The 7,968-nt window shown below is 47.0% G+C and overlaps 1 long non-coding RNA gene across 1 annotated transcript in view; it reads right to left on the reverse strand.

Annotated features, from left to right (window-relative positions):
- The window catches only part of LOC108449356, a 9,856-nt gene extending 5,476 nt beyond the window's left edge, over positions 1-4,380 (reverse strand). The window contains exon 1 of the long non-coding RNA XR_001865521.1: positions 3,752-4,380. This is a non-coding gene — a long non-coding RNA (uncharacterized LOC108449356). The remainder of the gene's footprint in view (positions 1-3,751) is intronic.
- Between the last annotated feature and the right edge of the window lie 3,588 nt (positions 4,381-7,968).

The raw sequence follows: 7,968 nt of genomic DNA on the forward strand, positions 1-7,968 counted from the left end.
TTCCCCATGTACCTTCACTGCTTCTTAGCATCTACAAATTCAGATTAGGACTTTTTAATGATCCCATTGCTCTCACATCTCCTCTCAAATACTGGCAAATAGGTTTCACACTGAAAAATGTTCTTTTTGAGGAGAGTTGGAGGGAGATTGGAAGCTGAGAGAAGACTTCAGGCACAATTGCCCTGAGCTGTACTATGAAGGGGTTCTAGACCACCTGCCGAGCTCCCAGTGAATCTCTGCTTACTTACTGCTACATTTAAATAAAATCTTGGTCAGGACAGCGATCAGGACACCAGCACTTACGCTACAGGATGATTCCCTAGAGCAAATTTCAACCCTTTTGGTCACTGTGTCTGGGGTTTACTCACTTCATATCAGATATTCCTCACTTTCAGCCCTGGTCTGACCACAGTGTTTCACAGACACTCTGTGGTTGCACAAACCACTTCCCCTGTCATGTGCAGTGACAGCAGTTGTATTCACAGAGGAGTTCTAGTAGGAACTTCCATGGGTCACAGCTTAATCCCTGCTGATCTGTGCCAAAGAAACGCAACGGCGGGGCTGGGGCCTTTTCCAAAGACTGCAGTTTTGTCCTGCCCCCATTACTTACGGCAGAGGGGGAATGTGTGTTCAACTGGGGCTCCACTCCTTTTGTTAGGCTGGAGCCACTGACGCTGCAGTTTCATTAACTTGGGTCTCGCTGAAAGCCACGGCCCTCGGAGACAATTGGAACACAAAGTGCCGCCACCCGGCCGGATCCAACTGCTGCTGGCAGCACTTTCATTCACTCCAGCCCCACCCTGGAACTAAAGATTGACTGGAAAAGACTTCTTAGTACCTTACAAGTTATTTTGATTTTCAAGTGTGTTCTGTTCCCCACAGTGGCTGCTGCTTTACTAAAGGTGCTGAGCATCAGCTGCCACCATGCACATAGATCATGGCACATGCCACGGGAATGTGAGGCTATTCCTGCTCCAGTTGCCATGGAAAATGACAGCACAGTGTGATGCTCCAGTGGGGCCATCTCAGGCTGCTTCACTGCCCTTCACGAGCAGTCCTGCAGAGAGGAGATGTGAAATTCCTCTATGGGATGCAAGGAACAGCCCCCACACCTTGCAATTGCAGCCTCAGCACTGCAGTTTGGTGACCCAAAGTCTGGGCAGGACACCATTTCGAGCCTGGGACTGGCTCTGGAAGCTGGTGATAAGCCATAATATCACATATTGCAGCTATTTTGGCTGAATTCCTGCATTATGGAAGGATGGAATTTATGAACTTGCCACTGGACTGGAAGCAGACACATCCCTGTGTCTCAGTCAGCTGAGAGCAACACAAAGTCTTAGGCTGCACATTGCAATTACAGCTGCTGATTAATTGTGAGGGGTTCCTAAAATTCACCAGCTCACCCAGATAGATTAAATCTCACAAGTTCTGTTAAATCAGTGCTATGGAGATAATAACAAGGCTAATCACTTGCTGTCTTCATTCCACAGCAGAAATGCAGCAGCCTTGAATAATGAACCACCTTCAGCTTGTCTAGACTGGGGTTTCCTGCACACTGTGGAATCTCCCAGCTTTCTTTTCACATAACTCTGCCTGTCCAGGTGTGCAAACAGATTGGTAACTCACATCACAGAATGACAGACACACGACCCAGACACACTGAGCAGCACAGATCCCAAAGGAATTCCTGGTGACTGAGCTCTGGACAACAGGCACACGTGTCTGTCCAGCTGATCCCTACCCACCATCCCGAATCACCTCTCTAAGGACAGAAAAATAAATAAATCTATGTTCCCTGAAGTTCCTCTCATATTTATATTCAAAAAACATGGACACTCCATTGACAAGAGCTGCCTGGGAAGGATGAGTGTGTTACAGAGCAAACAATGCAGCCAGGAGCTGCCAGAAGCCTCAGCCACAAGTTTTGCCATTTTATGATCAGCTGAAGCAGTAGTAAACTGAGTTCAATGCAAGATCCTTCCCTGTGGGAGTGGCACAGGTTACCCAGAGAAGCGGTGGCTGCCCCTGGATCCCTGGAAGTGTCCAAGGCCAGGCTGGACGGGGCTTGGAGCAACCTGGGATAGTGGAAGGTGCCCATGGCAAGGGGTTGGTCTCTGCCAAGCCAAATCATTCTGTGATTCTGCTGTTCCCATCACCTAAACCAGGACAGAGATTCCTAGCCGGTGCAAGGATGCTTCCAGGGCAGGACTGTGGAGTCTGCTCCAGTGAAACACCCTCTCAGGGCTGCAAGCTGAGGCACAGCCCGCTCTGGGCAGCTGCTCTGCTCTGATCCACATCAGCAGCCAAGGGCAGCAGGGTCTGTCTTGTTGGCACCTCTCCACTGTGCCTGTTTGGGCGGCTGTAGGCTGGGCTGCTGACCTGTGACAACGTAACCAGTGCTTTCATCCTCCTGTTGCTGCCTCACAGGATTTTTTGGCTGGCAGATGAATGAGCCAGACACGCTGGTAGCACAGCTCCTGAGGAAACTCCTTGTGCCTGAGTTCCTAACAATGCATCTAAATGTCACAAAAAGTCAGTGAACACTCTGAAGACTCAACTGCACATACTGGGAACTTCTGAGTTTAGTATCCGCTATCAAAAGTCCTAAAATGTTGCCACATTTCAAAGATTTTACCACACGATTTTTAGCCTTGGGCTCACAAAATCTCTGATTAAAAAAGAGATGTAAAACAAGACCCATCTCTTTTATATTACACTTATTTCCTAAAACTCCTCAGGATACAGAAATGTATTATATAACAGGTTCACACTAAATAGCACTGATTTCTCACTAAACACAATAACCAATGAATTGATTTTACTGACACTCAATGAAAATAAAAAGATCTGACAGAGAGAAGTCATCAAACAGCTCCGAGTACAGGGAATCCTGGTGTGGTGCCTCAGAGTTGGTTGGTGAAGATGATCCAGGCTCTCATGACACTGAAAAGGCACTACATGTGATGGCAACACCCTCTCCATCTTGTGAACTTGGTCTCCCATCGATTTTAATTTAGGCATTTTGTTCTTTTGAGGCATCTTGTCTAAAACTGGACTTTGCAAAACCTCCCAGCAAATTAATGCACTTTGGGGATCTGTGTGGGTTATGTAAGTATCTGATTAAATATAATGCTGAGCTGCTGCCACTTTATGTTAAAAAACCTACCCAGAGAAAGCGTGCAAGAGGAAATGAACAATTATCACAGCATGTTGTACAGGGGGGTGTTTTTGAGTTAAAAAAACAAGAATACGGGAGACAATCTATTGGGAAGACCAGTGAACAGTACCGGGAAATATACTGGAAATATATTAATAAAACTTGTCCTTCAGCCTCTTGAACAACTATTTTCTATTAGTCTGGGGGGGAAATCCTGAGTAAATTTGCTGTTTTCTTACTTAACGTACCCCAATATGAGAAGAAAAAAAGTAGACTTAAATCTTAGGCAAAAGCATTCTCTTCTCCCTCAAAAGAGCTTGCTCAGAGGGTTTGTCTTCATTAGCTGTGGAGAGCAGTGACATATTATTTTTGCATTCCTGTGGACTGCAGCAAATTGTCCCTCTTGGCTGTCATTGTTTCCTACGGAAGCGACAATGGCTCTCATTTATCATGAGCTGACACCAGCGGGCATATGGAATTAGTGTTCACACTGCAGCACCCAAAGGGACGGGGTAAATAAAACCCCCAGAACACCTAGCAACCAGCAAAAACATGAAAGGAAAAGTACTACTGGTTCGGAAAACGAAGTACCTTTGCATGAATCACAGTGGCTTCCACTTCTAAGCAGCAGCTCTGAAAGCACTGACGAACTTAAAAATCGTCTCACGGGATGCAGGGAAGGAATCAAGGGGCTGATGGTACCAGGGAGGCAGTAAAATTTCACCATTAGAGAAGGTTCTGATAAACACAGAGTTTTGTGGAGACATCAAAGCATGGTGCAGCTGCTGGTACGTCAAAGGAGGATTGTGCTGCCTCCAACAACTCCCTGGTGTCAGCTCGTGTTTGGCGTCACTGACACACTGGAATAAGCGAAGAGAGCGACTCCAGGCTTTTTTGTGTCACTTGCTGCTGGTGGGATCAGTCTCCATGTTTTCCTGTGCAGGAGGTAAAACCCCCCTCCCGTATGGATGGAAGGTGTTTCACGGCAGGACGTGAAGGGCTCCTCCCCAGCAGGGCAGCCAACATCCACCTCAGCTGTCTGAGAAATGCCTGAACTTTTGTGTCCTCCCGCAGGAATTCTGGGGTATGCCTTGGCTATTTCTCTGACGTCTGGTTTTGATAAGTGATTTTCAGAGCCTACTGTCTCCCAGGAATTCTGCAGAAAGAAAGTGGGTGAGGTCATTCAGCTTTTCACTAAGTTTCCTTTCTCTGTTTTTGGCCGTTCTGGTGAACATGACCCTCCAGCGCTCGGGAATATTTCTGTCCCCTTAGGAGCTATCGACCACTCACTGGTTTTATCTGTGCACACACAAAAGTTCCATGCTGCTGGAAGGGGAAACAAGGTTGACATTAAGCAGGGGAACATAAGCAGCTCGGAGATGCAGCTGTGAGCTGAGTTCATTTATGAGCTCAAGTGCTGGCAGAGCCCGCGCTTGTTTCTCGGCCGCTCCACTGGCCCCTGGCCTGGCTCCGAGTAGCTGAAGGCCATGGAATAATGGCTGGTTTGTCAGCCCCTTTTATTCATAGCAGGAATACTCAGAATGAAGCAACAAGTAAAAGAAAATGCATCTTATTTTCTCTGCTTCACCAGCCCTCTGCCTCGGCAAATGTGTGACTCGCATACGGCTCTCCTCAGCGAGACTCTTCATATCAGATTTCATTTCTTGCTCCATGGGTTGCCATGGAGTCTGGTGAACATGACCCTCCAGCGCTCGGGAATATTTCTGTCCCCTTAGGAGCTATCGACCACTCACTGGTTTTATCTGTGCACACACAAAAGTTCCATGCTGCTGGAAGGGGAAACAAGGTTGACATTAAGCAGGGGAACATAAGCAGCTCGGAGATGCAGCTGTGAGCTGAGTTCATTTATGAGCTCAAGTGCTGGCAGAGCCCGCGCTTGTTTCTCGGCCGCTCCACTGGCCCCTGGCCTGGCTCCGAGTAGCTGAAGGCCATGGAATAATGGCTGGTTTGTCAGCCCCTTTTATTCATAGCAGGAATACTCAGAATGAAGCAACAAGTAAAAGAAAATGCATCTTATTTTCTCTGCTTCACCAGCCCTCTGCCTCGGCAAATGTGTGACTCGCATACGGCTCTCCTCAGCGAGACTCTTCATATCAGATTTCATTTCTTGCTCCATGGGTTAAAGGACACGAGGCTCACCCGCTGTTTTTGTAGGCCAGGAGATTTATGACTGCATCCCCAACCATTCTGCTCATCAGAGCCACACAGGATTCACTTCAGCATTATGGCTTTTTACATAAACAGAAGAGAAAACAAGCATGGCTTGCATTTCTCAAAATATTTTTCACAGTCAAATCCTGTATTTTGGATTTCTTGAAGCCTATCAGAGTCTGTTTATATATATTACAGCCTATTTATGCTAAGTTACTGATTTATAAGGAATGTATAATTACATGTACAAGCTCCTGAGAGCCAAGGCCTGGCAAGAGTTAAGTGCCTGTATCAAAACAGACCCTTCTGCATTAGCCTTGTTCTTATCTTACTCATTCCAGCTTTTTCGCAGGCAGAGACAGTGGGATTCAGTGAAGTCACAGCATAAACACCCTCTTTAGAAATCCAAATCATGTGATTTATGATTAGGTTATTGTTTATCAAGCCCACAGGAAGCCTGGGTGCTACAGCACACACAAATACAAAGGGGAGCATGTCCCAGCAGCACAAAAGAGCATGTCGTTAATATTAATTGCTAGCAAATCTAAAGCATCTGACAACAAATCTTCCTATTGCCCAGACAGTCGGAAGCTCTGGGATAAACGTTCTCCTCCACCTTCCTGGATGCCATTAATCACACCGGATGCACATTGTCCCACCTTCCCTCGGATGGGCTCATTACCAGACTCCCTGGCATTGCACCAATGGCTAAAGGAGGTCTGTTCCTGGAACAGCTCCAGGAGACCTTCGGATGCTCTGGGAGCTGCAAGCAGAACTGAAAAATATGTTGTTATAATATTGTCAGGGAGCACTTGCAGGACATGGCCAAGGAAGCCCACGGGGAACAAACACAAGTGGCAGCTGTTTCTCTTGAGCTGCTCGAGTGCCTTTGCCAGACAGGGAGACCACAACACTTGCCACAAGGGGAAGTGGGCGCCAGGAGCGGGATACTGGGCTGGGCTCACACATGTCACAGTAACACAAGGGTTTGCTGAGGGACAGTGCTCTGAGGTGGCTTCAGGGCAGCCCTTTGGCTGGGTTCAGCATGAAAACCACATCAGAGGGATCATTTGTACTCCGCAGAGCAGAAAAGGCCTGTCAGATTACTTGGCATGTAGCTGAATATTCCTTAGAGTATCTTTCTTCTTGTTTTGCAGTAAGTGTTTTACCTCTTCATGTGTCCCGTCCTCCTGGCAGGGCAGTTCAGAGCAAGGGTTCAGCACCAGTTGCCACTACACCTTTACCAGCAGCTTTCCAGGCAATTTTCCCTCCATTAGCACAGCAGTATTACCCTCTAAACGAGCACAAATCATTTTCCCTGTTAATATTTAATGAAACACAGACTGACCCATTACACTGAACCACGACACATCCAGGCACAAGGGGAAGAAAACAAGCACCAAGCACAACTTAAATTATCTGTATCAAATCCTCCAAAACTGCCAGAAATTCTGAATTTTCAGCTTGAGGCATGGCATCAGCCCAGGTCCAGTGGTGGACAAGTGCTCCCAGCTGTCTGGAGGCAGGGCTGGTTAACATGTTTCAAGTGGGTCAGGCTGTCTCACTGATCACCAGGGAAATGTAGGCCACTGCACTTCCATTTGCACAGCAGCAACACGGCAGAGTTGTCAGAGTCACTAGGAAACAAACTCCTCAAATAAACCCTGAACATGGAAGCAGAGCTGAAAGAGAGTAAATCTGTAGTTGGCATCCCTGTGATACAACCAGCAGCCCTTGAACAGATGCTAATTTATTGCTACGACATTGCTGGACTAAGGCTTGCATCTGCTAAAGGGTCTGGTCCTTTTGAAAATTATATGACATCCCATTAATATGTTGAGAGGCATCTATTATTAACTAAGTAATTAGATAATTATTAACCTCAAAAGAGCACAGTTTCTCAAAAAAAAAAAAAAAAAAAAAACCAAATTGCCCTAAATCAAGTTCTCTGCTGCTTCAGCCAGACTGCTCCCTGTAACTGAACCTGCTAATTTAAGGACATTTATTTTGGGAACATGCACCATCACACAGAAATAGTGGTCTGTGGGCCCCTAATAGCAGCAAAGCCAGATCAGGTCCAGGAGTCTGAGTGTGATGACCTGGAGTCCTTTGTTAGAGCAACAGCCAGGGAATCAGGATATGCTGCGGAGAGGATCGGGAATCTGAGGTCGGCAGCTCCTCAAGGTCACTGTGGCTGCCAGGCAGAGAGGCTGGGAGGGAAGGAGCCCACAGAGGGAAATGGATCTCCTGCTCTTCCCAAACTGGCTGGCTCAATGAAGTCATAATTAACACGGAGCAGCTCGTTAGATTAGCGTCCATCCAGTATTGACACATATAGCCAAGGCTGTTAATATGCTGGAAGTAGTTAATTAGTGCTAACATGGCTCTGAAGATAAGGCAGACCTACATTCCAGCAGGGTGGGATGGAGCAGTTTTGTAGGAGAATGCAGCAGTTTTAGGTCAGTCATTGCAGAGCAATCCTTGGCTCATCCCTGGCTTTCACCAGCTGCAGGAGGGGAATGGCAATCCCTGCAGCTCGGGAATGCAAACATAACTTCTGGAGTTCCCACAAAAGTGCACACACATGGATTTGTAGCTGTTCAGGAAGCCCTACAAGCTTGAGGCATCCCCGGAGC

The sequence above is a fragment of the Corvus brachyrhynchos genome, unplaced genomic scaffold (genome assembly GCF_000691975.1).
Source record: "Corvus brachyrhynchos isolate BGI_N302 unplaced genomic scaffold, ASM69197v1 scaffold69, whole genome shotgun sequence".
In the NCBI taxonomy this organism is placed as follows: Eukaryota; Metazoa; Chordata; class Aves; order Passeriformes; family Corvidae; genus Corvus; species Corvus brachyrhynchos.